Genomic DNA, 13,132 nt, shown 5'->3' with positions numbered 1-13,132 from the left:
TTGTCCACAACAGAGGGCGGAGAGAGGGGCAAACGGAAGAGGACAAGTTGTTCTTCTATTCGTATGTTCTCCGGATTTATAGTGTTTTTGTTTTAAAGAATGTTTGTTCAAGGTCATATAATAACATAGCATTTTATTTCCAAAGAGTAGTAAATCTTGGTTATCTCACAGCAGGGTGATCGCACTACAAGGCTGCAATTTTTATTTGCCCATCAAGTGGGCTTTTGGCTGAAATGACACACCACCAGCTGCATGTTGTCCACGAGTGGGGGGGGGGCGAGCTGAGAAGGACAATGTGTTCTTCTGATGGTATGTACTCAGGCTTTATAGCATTTTAAAGAATTCTCGTTCAAGTTCATGTAATACTGTAGCATTATATTTCCAAAGTGTAGTACATTTTTCTTTTCTCACAGCAGGGTGATCGCACTACAAGGCTGCAATTTTTATTTGCCCATCAAGTGGGCTTTTGGTGGAAATGACACAGAACCTGCAGCATGTTGTCCACGAGAGTGGCGGTGGGAGGGGGGAGGCGAGCGGGAGAGGACAAGTTGTCCTTCTATTGGTATGTACTCAGGCTTTATAGTGTTTTTAAGAATGTTCGTTCAAGTTCATATAATAACGTAGCATTTTATTTCCAAAGTGTAGTAAATCTTTGTTTTCTCACAGCAGGGTGATCGCACTACATGGCTGCAATTTTTATTTGCCATTCAAGTGGGCTTTTGGTGGAAATTACTCACCACCAGCAGCATGTTGTCCACCAGAGGGGTGGTGGGGGGGGGGGGGGGGGCGAATGGAAGAGGTCAAATTATTCTTCTATTGGTACGCAGTCATGCTTTATAGTGTTTTAAAGAATGTTCGTTCAAGTTCATATAAGAACATAGAATTTAGTTCCAAAGTGTAGTAAATATTTGTTTACTCATAGTAGGGTGATCGCACTACAAGGCTGCAATTTTTATTTGCCCATCAAGTGGGCTGTAGCTGGAAATGACACACCACCAGCAGCAAATTGACCACGAGGGGGGGTGGGGGGGTGGGGGGGAGGCGAACGGAAGAGTACAGGTTGTTCTTCTATTGGTATGTACTCCGGGTTTATAGTGTTTTAAAGAATGTTCGTACAAGTTCATATAAGAACGTAGCATTTTATTTCCAATGTGTAGTAAATGTTTGTTTTCTCACAGCAGGGTGATCGCACTACACGGTTGCAATTTTTATTTGCCCATCAAGTGGGCTTTTTGTGGAAATGACACTCCACCAGCAGCATGTTATCCACGAGAGTGTGTGGGAGGGGGGGAGAGAGGTCGAGCGGAAGAGGACAAGTTGTTGTTCTATTGGTATGTACTCAGGATTTATAGTGTTTTAAAGAACGTTCACTCAAGTTGATTTAAGAACGTAGCATTTTATTTCCCAAGTGTAGTAAATCTTTGTTTTCTCACAGCAGGGTGCACGCACTACAAGGCTGTAATTTTTAATTGCCCATCAAGTCGGCTTTTGGTGGAAATGACACACCACCAGCAGCATGAGGTCCACGAGGGATGTTGGGGGGGGGGGGGGGGGGGTGGGGGGCGAGCAGAAAAGGACAAGTTGTTCTTCTCTTGGTATGTACTCAGGCTTTATTGTGTTTTAAAGAATGTTCGTTCAAGTTCATATAAGAACGTAGATTTTTTTTCCAAAGTGTAGTAAATCTTGGGTTTCTCACAGCAGGGTGATCACACTACAAGGCTGCAATTCTTATTGGGCCATCAAGTGAGATTTGGTGGAAATAACACACCACCAGCAGCATGTTGTCCACGTCAGCGGGGTGGAAGTGGGGGGGGAGGGGGGGGGAAGTGCTAACGGAAGAGGACATGTTGTTCTTCTATTCGTATGTTCTCCGGATTTATAGTGTTTTTGTTTTAAAGAATGTTTGTTCAAGGTCATATAATAACAAAGCATTTTATTTCCAAAGAGTAGTAAATCTTGGTTATCTCACAGCAGGGTGATCGCACTACAAGGCTGCAATTTTTATTTGCCCATCAAGTGGGCTTTTGGCTGAAATGACACACCACCAGCAGCATGTTGTCCACGAGAGTGGTGGTGAGATGGGGGGGAGCGGAAGTGGACAAGTTGCTCCCCTATTGGTATGTAGTCAGGCTTAATAGTGTTTTAAAGATTGTTCGTTCAAGATCATTTAATAATGTAGCATTTTATTTCCAAATTCTAGTAAATCTTTGTTTTCTCACAGCAGGGCAATCTCACTACAAGGCTGCAATTTTTATTCGCCCATCAAGTGGGCTTCTGTTGGAAATGACACACCAGCAGCAGCATGTTGTCCACGAGAGTGTTTGGGGATGCAGGGGGAGGGCGAGTGGCAGAGGACAAGTTGTTCTTCTATTGGTATGTACTCAGGCATTATAGTGTTTTAAAGAATGTTCGTTCATGTTCATATAAGAACGTAGCATTTTATTTCCAAAGTGTAGTAAATCTTTGTTTTCTCACAGCAGGGTGTTCGCACTACAAGGCTGCAATTTTTATTTGCCCGTCAAGTGGGCTTTTGGTGGATATGACACACCACCAGCAGCATGTTGTACACGAGAGGGGGGAGGGGGGCGAACGGAAGAGGACAAGTTGTTCTTCGATAGGTATGTATTCAGGCTTTATAATGTTTTTAAGAATGTTTGTTCAAGTTCATATAAGAACGTAGCATTTTATTTCCAAAGTGTAGGAAATCTTTGTTTTCTCACAGCAGGGTGATCGCTCTACAAGGCTGCATTTGTTATTTGCCCATCAAGTAGGCTTCTGGTGGAAATGACACACCGCCAGCAGCATACTTTCAATGAGATGGACAGGGGGGGGGGGGGGTGAACGGATGAGGACAAGTTGTTCTTCTATTGGTACTGACACAGGCTTTATAGTGTTTTAAAGAACATTTGTTCAAGTTCATATAAGAATGTAGCATTTCATTTCCAAAGAGTAGTATATCTTTGTTTTCTCGCAGCAGGGCGATCGCACTACAAGGCTGCAATTTTTATTTGCCCATCAAGTGGGGTTTTGGTGGAAATGACACACCACCAGCAGCATGTTGTCCACGAGAGGGGGGGGGGGGGGTAGGGCGGGGGGGTGAGGGGGTGGGAGGGGGCGAGCGGTAAAGGTCAATTTGTTCTTCTATTGGTATGTACTCAGGCTTTATAGTGTTTTAAAGAATGTTGGTTCAAGTTCATATACGAATATAGCATTTTATTTCAAAAGTGTAGTAAATCTTTGTTTTCTCACAGCAGGGTGATCGCATTACAAGGCAGCAATTTTTATTTGCTTATCAAGTGCGCTTTTGGTGGAAATGACACACCACCAGCAGCATGTTGTCCAGGAGAGTGCGGGTGAGGGGTGGGGGGGGGGGGGGGCGAGCGGAAGAGGACAAGTTGTTCTTCAATTGGTATGCACTCAGGCTTTATAGTGTTTTAATGAATGTTCTTTCACGTTCATATTAGAACAGAGCATTTTATCTCCAAACGGTAGTAAATCTTTGTTTTCTCACAGCAGGTTGATCGCACTACAAGGCTGCAATTTTTATTCGCCAGTCAAGTGGACTTTTGGTGGAAATGACACACCACCAGCAGCATGTTGTCCACGAGAGAGGGTGGGGGCATGGTTGGGGAGGGGGGGCCGAGCGGAAGAGGACATTTTGTTCTTCTATTGGTATGTACACAGGCTTGATAGTATTTTAAAGAACTTTCGTTCAAGTTCATATAAGATCGTAGCATTTTATTTCCAAAGTGTAGTAAATCTTTGTTTTCTCAAAACAGGGTGATCACACTACAAGGCCGCAATTTTTATTTGCCCATCAAGTGGGCTTTCGGTGGAAATGACACACCACCGGCAGCATGTTGTCCACCAGAGCGGGGGTGGGAGGGGGGTGCGAGCGGAAGAGGACAAGTTGTTCTTCAATTGGTAGGTACTCAGGCTTTGTAGTGTTTTAAAGAACGTTTGTTCAAGTTCATATAAGAATGTAGCATTTCATTTCCAAAGTGTAGTAAATCTTTGTTTTCTCACAGCAGGGTGGACGCACTACAAGGCTGCAATTTTTATTTGCCCATCAAGTGGGCTTTTGGTGGAAATGACGCACCACCAGCAGCATGATGTCCACGAGAGTGGGTGGGGGGGCGGGGGGAAGGACGAGCAGAAGAGGACAAATTGTTCTCCTATTGGTATGTACTCAGCCTTTCTAGTGTTTTAAAGAATGTTCATTCAAGTTCTTATAAGAATGTAGCATTTTATTTCCAAAGTGTAGTAAATCTTTGTTTTCTCACAGCAGGGTGATTGCATTACAAGGCTGCAATTTTTATTTGCCCATCAAGTGGGCTTTTGTTGGAAATGACACACCACCAGCAGCATCTTGTCCATGAGAGAGGGTGGTGGGGATGGTGGGTGGGGGGACGGTGAGCGGAAGAGGACAAGTTGTTTTTCTATTGGTATGTACTCAGGCTTTATAGTGGTTATTAGAATGTTCGATCAAGTTCATATTAGAATGTAGCGTTTTATTTCCAAAGTGTAGTTAATCTTTGTTTTCTCACAGGAGGGTGATCGCTCTACAAGGCTGCATTTTTTATTTGCCCATCAAGTGGGCTTCTGGTGGAAATGACACACCACCAGCAGCATACTTTCAATGAGATGGGCAGGGGTGGGGGGGGGGGGGGGGGGGTGAACGGATGAGGACAAGTTGTTCTTCTATTGGTACTGACTCAGGCTTTATAGTGTTTTAAAGAACATTTGTTCAAGTTCATATAAGAATGTAGCATTTCATTTCCAAAGTGTAGTATATCTTTGTTTTCTCACAGCAGGGCGATCGCACTACAAGTCTGCAATTTTTATTTGCCCATCAAGTGGCTTTTGTTGGAAATGGCACACCACCAGCAGCATCTTGTCCATGAGAGAGGGTGGTGGGGATGGTGGGTGGGGGGACGGTGAGCGGAAGAGGACAAGTTGTTTTTCTATTGGTATGTACTCAGGCTTTATAGTGGTTATTAGAATGTTCGTTCAAGTTCATATTAGAACGTAGCGTTTTATTTCCAAAGTGTAGTTAATCTTTGTTTTCTCACAGGAGGGTGATCGCTCTACAAGGCTGCATTTTTTATTTGCCCATCAAGTGGGCTTCTGGTGGAAATGACACACCACCAGCAGCATACTTTCAATGAGATGGGCAGGGGTGGGGGGGGGGGTGAACGGATGAGGACAAGTTGTTCTTCTATTGGTACTGACTCAGGCTTTATAGTGTTTTAAAGAACATTTGTTCAAGTTCATATAAGAATGTAGCATTTCATTTCCAAAGTGTAGTATATCTTTGTTTTCTCACAGCAGGGCGATCGCACTACAAGTCTGCAATTTTTATTTGCCCATCAAGTGAGGTTTTGATGGAAATGACACACCACCAGCAGCATGTTGTCCACGAGAGGTGGGGGGGGGGGGGAGGGCGGGGGGGTGAGGGGGTGGGAGGGGGCGAGCGGTAAAGGTCAATTTGTTCTTCTATTGGTATGTACTCAGGCTTTATAGTGTTTTAAAGAATGTTGGTTCAAGTTCATATACGAATATAGCATTTTATTTCAAAAGTGTGGTAAATCTTTGTCTTCTCACAGCAGGGTGATCGGAGTACAAGGCTGCAATTTTTATTTGCCCATCGCGTGGGCTTTTGGTGGAAATTACACATCACCAGCAGCATGTTGTCAGCGAGAGTGGTGAAGGGTGGGTGGGGGGGGGGGGGGGGGGGGGGATAAACGGATGAGGACAAATTGTTTTTCCATTGGAATGTACTCAGGCTTTATAGTGTTTAATTGAATGTTCCTTCAAGTTCATATAAGAACATAGCATTTATTTCCAAAGTGTAGTAAACCTTTGTTTTCTCACAGCAGGGTGATCGCATTACAAGGCTGCAATTTTTATTTGCTCATCAAGTGCGCTTTTGGTGGAAATGACACACCACCAGCAGCATGTTGTCCAGGAGAGTGCGGGTGGGGGGGGGGGGGGGGGCGAGCGGAAGAGGACAAGTTGTTCTTCTATTGGTATGCACTCAGGCTTTATAGTGTTTTAATGAATGTTCTTTCAAGTTCATATTAGAACAGAGCATTTTATCTCCAAACGGTAGTAAATATTTGTTTTCTCACAGCAGGTTGATCGCACTACAAGGCTGCAATTTTTATTCGCCAGTCAAGTGGACTTTTGGTGGAAATGACACACCACCAGCAGCATGTTGTCCACGAGAGAGGGTGGGGGCATGGTTGGGGAGGGGGGGCCGAGCGGAAGAGGACATTTTGTTCTTCTATTGGTATGTACACAGGCTTGATAGTATTTTAAAGAACTTTCGTTCAAGTTCATATAAGATCGTAGCATTTTATTTCAAAAGTGTAGTAAATCTTTGTTTTCTCAAAACAGGGTGATCACACTACAAGGCCGCAATTTTTATTTGCCCATCAAGTGGGCTTTCGGTGGAAATGACACACCACCGGCAGCATGTTGTCCACCAGAGCGGGGGTGGGAGGGGGGTTCGAGCGGAAGAGGACAAGTTGTTCTTCAATTGGTATGTACTCAGGCTTTGTAGTGTTTTAAAGAACGTTTGTTCAAGTTCATATAAGAATGTAGCATTTCATTTCCAAAGTGTAGTAAATCTTTGTTTTCTCACAGCAGGGTGGAAGCACTACAAGGCTGCAATTTTTATTTGCCCATCAAGTGGGCTTTTGGTGGAAATGACACACCACCAGCAGCATGATGTCCACGAGAGTGGGTGGGGGGGTGGGGGGAAGGACGAGCAGAAGAGGACAAATTGTTCTCCTATTGGTATGTACTCAGCCTTTCTAGTGTTTTAAAGAATGTTCATTCAAGTTCTTATAAGAATGTAGCAGTTTATTTCCAAAGTGTAGTAAATCTTTGTTTTCTCACAGCAGGGTGATTGCATTACAAGGCTGCAATTTTTATTTGCCCATCAAGTGGGCTTTTGTTGGAAATGACACACCACCAGCAGCATGTTGTCAATGAGAGGGGCAGGGGGGGGGGGGGGGAGCGGAGGAGGACAAGTTGTTCTTCTATTGGTATGTACTCACGCTTTATAGTGTTTTAAAGAATGTTCATTCAAGTTCATATAATAACGTAGCATTTTATTTCCAAAGTGTAGTAAATCTTTGTTTTCTCACAGCAGGGTGATCGCACTACAAGGCTGCAATTTTTATTTGCCCATCAAGTGGCTTTTGTTGGAAATGACACACCACCAGCAGCATCTTGTCCATGAGAGAGGGTGGTGGGGATGGTGGGTGGGGGGACGGTGAGCGGAAGAGGACAAGTTGTTTTTCTATTGGTATGTACTCAGGCTTTATAGTGTTTATTAGAATGTTCGTTCAAGTTCATATTAGAACGTAGCGTTTTATTTCCAAAGTGTAGTTAATCTTTGTTTCCTCACAGCAGGGTGATCACACTACAAGGCTGGAATTTTTATTTGCCCATCAAGTGGGCTTATGGTGGAAATGACACACCACCAGCAGCATGTTGTCCACGAGAGAGGAAGGGGGGGGGGGGGGGGTGGAGCGGAAGAGGACAAGTTGTTCTTCTATTGGTTTGTACTCAGGCTTTATAGTGTTTTAAAGAATGTTTGTTCAAGTTCATATAAGAACGTAGCTTTTTATTTCCAAAGTGTAGTAAATCTTTGTTTTATCACAGCAGGGTGATCACACTAGAAGGCTGCAATTTTTATTTGCCCATCAAGTGGGCTTTTGGAGGAAATCACACACCACTAGCAGCATGTTGTCCACCAGAGGGCTGGTGGGAGGGGTGGGGAGGGGGGGGAACCGGACAAGTTGTTCTTCTATTGGTATATAGTCAGGCTTAGTAGTGTTTTAAAGAATGTTTGCTCAAGTTCATATAAGAATGTTGCATTTCAATTCCAAAGTGTTGTAATTCTTTGTTTTCCCACAGCAGGGTGATCGCACTACAAGGCTGCAATTTTCATTTGCCCATCAAGTGCGCTTTTTGTGGAAATGACACATAACCAGCACAATGTTATCCACGTGAGGGGCAGTTGGGGGGGAGGGGGATGGCGAAGGGAGGAGGACAAGTTGTTCTTCTATTGGTATGTACTGAGGCTTTATAGTGTTCTAAAGAATGTTCGTTTCAGTTCATATAATAACGTAGCATTTTATTTCCAATGTGTAGTAAATCTTTGTTTTCTCACAGCAGAGTGATCGCACTACAAGGATGGAATTTTTTTTGCCCATCAAGTGGGCTTTTGGTGGAAATGACACACCACCAGCAACGTGTTATCCATGAGAGGGGCTTGGTGTGAGGGGGGGGGGGGGGGGGGGGGGGGGGGGAGGGAGAGGAAGAGGACAAGTTGTTCTTCTATTGGTATGTACTCACGCTTTATAGTGTTCTAAAGAATGTTCATTCAAGTTCATATAAGAACGTAGCATTTTATTTCCGAAGTGTAGGAAATCTTTGATTTCTCACGGCAGGGTAATCACACTACAAGGCTGCAATTTTTATTTGCCCATCAAGTGGGCTTTTGGTTGAAATGACACACCACCAGCTGCAGTTTGTCCAAGAGAGGGTGGTGAGGGGTGGGGGGGCAAAGGGGGGCGAACGGAAGAGGACAAGTTGAGTTTTTATTGGTATGTACTCAGGCTTTATAGTGTTTTAAAGAATGTTCATCAAGTTCATATAAGAACGTAGCATTTTATGTCCAAAGTGTAGTAAATCTTTGTTTTCTAACAGCAGGGTGATCACACTCAGAGGCTGCAATTTTTATTTGCCCAACAAGTGGGCCTTTGGTGGAAATGACACTCCACCAGCAGCAAGTTGTCCACGAGATGCGGGGGGGCGAGCAGAAGAGGACAAGTTGTTCTTCTATTGGTATGTACTCAGGCTTTATAGTGTTTTAAAGAATGTTCGTTCAAGTTCATATAATAACGTAGCATTTAATTTTTAAAGTGTAGTCAATCTTTGTTTTCTCACAGCAGGGTGATCGCACTACAAGGCTGCAATTTTTATTTGCCCATCAGGTGGGCTTTTGGTGGAAATGACACCCGACCAGCAGCATGTTGTTAACGAGAGGTGGGTAGGGGGGGGGGGGGGGGATGAACAGAAGAGGACAAGTTGATCTTCTATTGGTGTGTACTCGGGCTTTATAGTGTTTTAATGAATGTTCGTTCAAGTTCATATAAGAACATAGCATTTTATTTCCAAAGTGTAGTAAATCTTTGTTTTCTCACAGTACGGAAATCGCACTACAAGGCAGCAATTTTTATTTCCCCATCAAGTGGACTTTTGGTGGAAATGACACACCACCAGCAGCATGTTATCCATGAGAGGCGCTTGGTGGGAGGGGGGGGGGGAGGGAGAGGAAGAGGACAAGTTGTTCTTCTATTGGTATGTACTCACGCTTTATGGTGTTCTAAAGAATGTTCGTTCAAATTCATATAAGAACATAGCATTTTATTTCCAAAGTGTAGTAAATCTTTGTTTTCTCACAGTACGGAAATCGCACTACAAGGCTGCAATTTTTATTTGCCCATCAAGTGGGATTTTGGTGGAAATGACACACCACCAGCAGAATGTTGTCCACGAGAGGTGGGGTGGGATTGGGGGCAAGCGGAAGAGGACAAGTTGTTCTTCTATTGGTATGTACTCAGGATTTATAGTGTTTTGTTGAATGTTCGTTCAAGTTCATATAAGAACATAGCATTTTATTTCCAAAGTGTAGTAAATCTTTGTTTTCTCACCGCATGGTGATCGGACGACAAGATTGCAATTTTTATTTGCCCATCAAGTGGGCTTTTGGTGGAAATGACACACCACTAGCAGCATGTTGTCCACGAGAGGGGGGGGGGGGGGGGGGCGGCGAGCTGAAGAGGACAAGTTGTTCTTCTATTGGTATGTACTGAGGCTTTATAGTGTTCTAAAGAATGTTCGTTTAAGTTCATATAATAACGTAGCATTTTATTTCCAAAGTGTAGTAAATCTTTGTTTTCTCACAGCAGAGTGATCGCACTACAAGGATGGAATTTTTAAGTGCCCATCAAGTGGGCTTTTGGTGGAAATGACACACAACCAGCAGCATGTTGTCCACGAGAGTGGGGGGGGGGGGGCGGGGGGCGGCGGAAGAGGACAAGTTGTTCTTTTATTTGTATGTACTCACGCTTTATAGTGTTTTAAAGAATGTTACTTCAAGTTCGTATAAGAACGTAGCGTTTCATTTCCAAAGTGTAGTAAATCTTTGGTTTCTCACACCAGGAAGATCGCACTACAAGGCAGCAATTTTTATTTCCCCATCAAGTGGACTTTTGGTGGAAATGACACACCACCAGCAGCATGTTATCCATGAGAGGCGCTTGGCGGGAGGGGGGGGGGGGTAGGGAGAGGAAGAGGACAAGTTGTTCTTCTATTGGTATGTACTCACGCTTTATGGTGTTCTAAAGAATGTTCGTTCAAATTCATATAAGAACATAGCATTTTATCTCCGAAGTGTAGGAAATCTTTATTTTCTCACAGCAGGGTAATCACAATACAAGGCTGTAATTTTTATTTGCCCATCAAGTGGGCTTTTGGTTGAAATGACACACCACCAGCTGCAGTTTGTCCAAGAGAGGGTGGTGGGGGGGGGGGGGGGCAAAGGGGGGCGAACGGAAGCGGACACGTTGAGTTTTTATTGGTATGTACTCAGGCTTTATAGCGTTTTAAAGAATGTTCGTCAAGTTCATATAAGAATGTAGCATTTTATGTCCAAAGTGTAGTAAATCTTTGTTTTCTAACAGCAGGGTGATCACACTAAGTTGCTGCAATTTTTATTTGCCCATCAAGTGGGCTTTTGGTGGAAATGACACACCACCAGCAGCAAGTTGTCCACGAGATGCGGGGGGGCGAGCAGAAGGGGACAAGTTGTTCTTCTATTGGTATGTACTCAGGCTTTATAGTGTTTTAAAGAATGTTCGTTCAAGTTCATATAAGAACGTAGCATTTTATTTCGAAAGTGTAGTAAATCTTTGTTTTCTCACAGCAGGGTGATCGCACTACAAGGCTGCAATTTTTATTTGCCCATCAAGTGGGCTTTTGGTGGAAATGACACACCACTAGCAGCATGTTGTCCACGAGAGGGGGGGGGGGGCGGCGAGCTGAAGAGGACAAATTGTTCTTCTATTGGTATGTACTCAGGCTTCATAGTGATTATTAGAATGTTCGTTCAAGTTCATATAAGAACGTAGCATTTTATTTCCAAAGTGTAGTCGATGTTTGTTTTCTCACAGCAGGGTGATCGCACTACAAGTTTGCAATTTTTATTTGCCCATCAAGTGGGCTTTTGTTGGAAATGACACACTGACACACCACTAGCAGCATGTTGTCCACGAGAGGGGGGGGGGGGGGGGGGGGCGGCGAGCTGAAGTGGACAAATTGTTCTTCTATTGGTATGTACTCAGGCTTTATAGTGTTTATTAGAATGTTCGTTCAAGTTCATATAAGAACGTAGCATTTTATTTCCAAAGTGTAGTCGATCTTTGTTTTCTTACAGCAGGGTGATCGCACTACAAGTCTGCAATTTTTATTTGCCAATCAAGTGGGCTTTTGGTGGAAATGACACACCACCAGCAGCATGTTGTCCACGATAGAGGGTGGGGGGGGAGGGGGCGGGGGGGGGGGGGGTGGGGGGAGCGGAAGAGGACAATTTGTTCTTCTATTGGGATGAACTCAGGCTTTATAGTGTTTTAAGGAATGTTTGTACAAAGTTCATATAAGGACGTAGCATTTTATGTCCAAAGTGTAGTAAATTTTTGTTTTCTCACAGCAGAGTGATCGCACTACAAGGCAGGAATTTTTCTTTGCCCATCAAGTGGGCTATTGGTGGAAATAACACAACATCAGCAGCATGTTGTCCACGAGAGAGGGGGGGGGGGGGGGAGTGGAAGAGGACATGTTGTTCTTCTATTGGTATGTACTCAGGCTTTATAGTGTTTTAAAGAATGTTTGTTCAAGTTCATATAAGAACGTAGCTTTTTACTTCCAAAGTGTAGTAAATCTTTGTTTTATCACAGCAGGGTGATCACACTAGAAGGCTGCAATTTTTATTTGCCCATCAAGTGGGCTTTTGGTGGAAATGACACACCACTAGCAGCATGTTGTCCACCAGAGGGGTGGTGGGAGGAAAGGGGGGGGGGGGGGGGGGGGCGAGCGGAACAGGACAAGTTGTTCATCTATTGGTATGTACTGAGGTTTTATAGTGTTCTAAAGAATGTTCGTTTAAGTTCATATAATAACGTAGCATTTTATTTCCAAAGTGTAGTAAATCTTTATTTTCTCACAGCAGAGTGATCGCACTACAAGGATGGAATTTTTATTTGCCCATCAAGGGCGTTTTTGGTGGAAATGACACACAACCAGCAGCATGTTGTCCACGAGAGTGGGGGGGGGGGGGGGGGCCGGCGGAAGAGGACAAGTTGTTCTTCTATTGGTATGTACCCACGCTTTATAGTGTTTTAAGGAATGTTTGGTCAAGTTCATATAAGAACGTAGCTTTTTATTTCCAAAGTGTAGTAAATCTTTGTTTTCTCATAGCATGGTTATCGCACTACAAGGATGCAATTTTAATTTGCCCATCAAGTGGGCTTTTGGTGGAAATGACACACCACCAGCAGCATGTTATCCATGAGAGGGGCTTGGTGGGAGGGGGGGGGAGGGAGAGGAAGAGGACAAGTTGTTCTTCTATTGGTATGTACTCACGCTTTATAGTGTTCTAAAGAATGTTCGTTCAAGTTCATATAAGAACGTAGCATTTTATTTCCAAAGTGTAGTAAATCTTTGGTTTCTCACACCAGGAAGATCGCACTACAAGGCAGGAATTTTTATTTCCCCATCAAGTGGACTTTTGGTGGAAATGACACACCACCAGCAGCATGTTATCCATGAGAGGGGTTGGGTGGGAGGGGGGGGGGGGGGGGGGAGAGCGCAGGAGGACAAGTTGTTCTTCTATTGGTATGTACTCACGCTTTATGGTGTTCTAAAGAATGTTCGTTCAAATTCATATAGGAACGTAGCATTTTATTTCCGAAGTGTAGGAAATCTTTGTTTTCTCACAGCAGGGTAATCACACTACAAGGCTGCAATTTTTATTTGCCCATCAAGTGGGCTTTTG

This window comes from Schistocerca serialis, chromosome 12, assembly GCF_023864345.2.
Source record: "Schistocerca serialis cubense isolate TAMUIC-IGC-003099 chromosome 12, iqSchSeri2.2, whole genome shotgun sequence".
Classification (NCBI taxonomy): Eukaryota; Metazoa; Arthropoda; class Insecta; order Orthoptera; family Acrididae; genus Schistocerca; species Schistocerca serialis.
The sequence above is the reverse complement of the archived record's forward strand: the minus strand, read 5'-3'. Positions refer to the sequence as shown.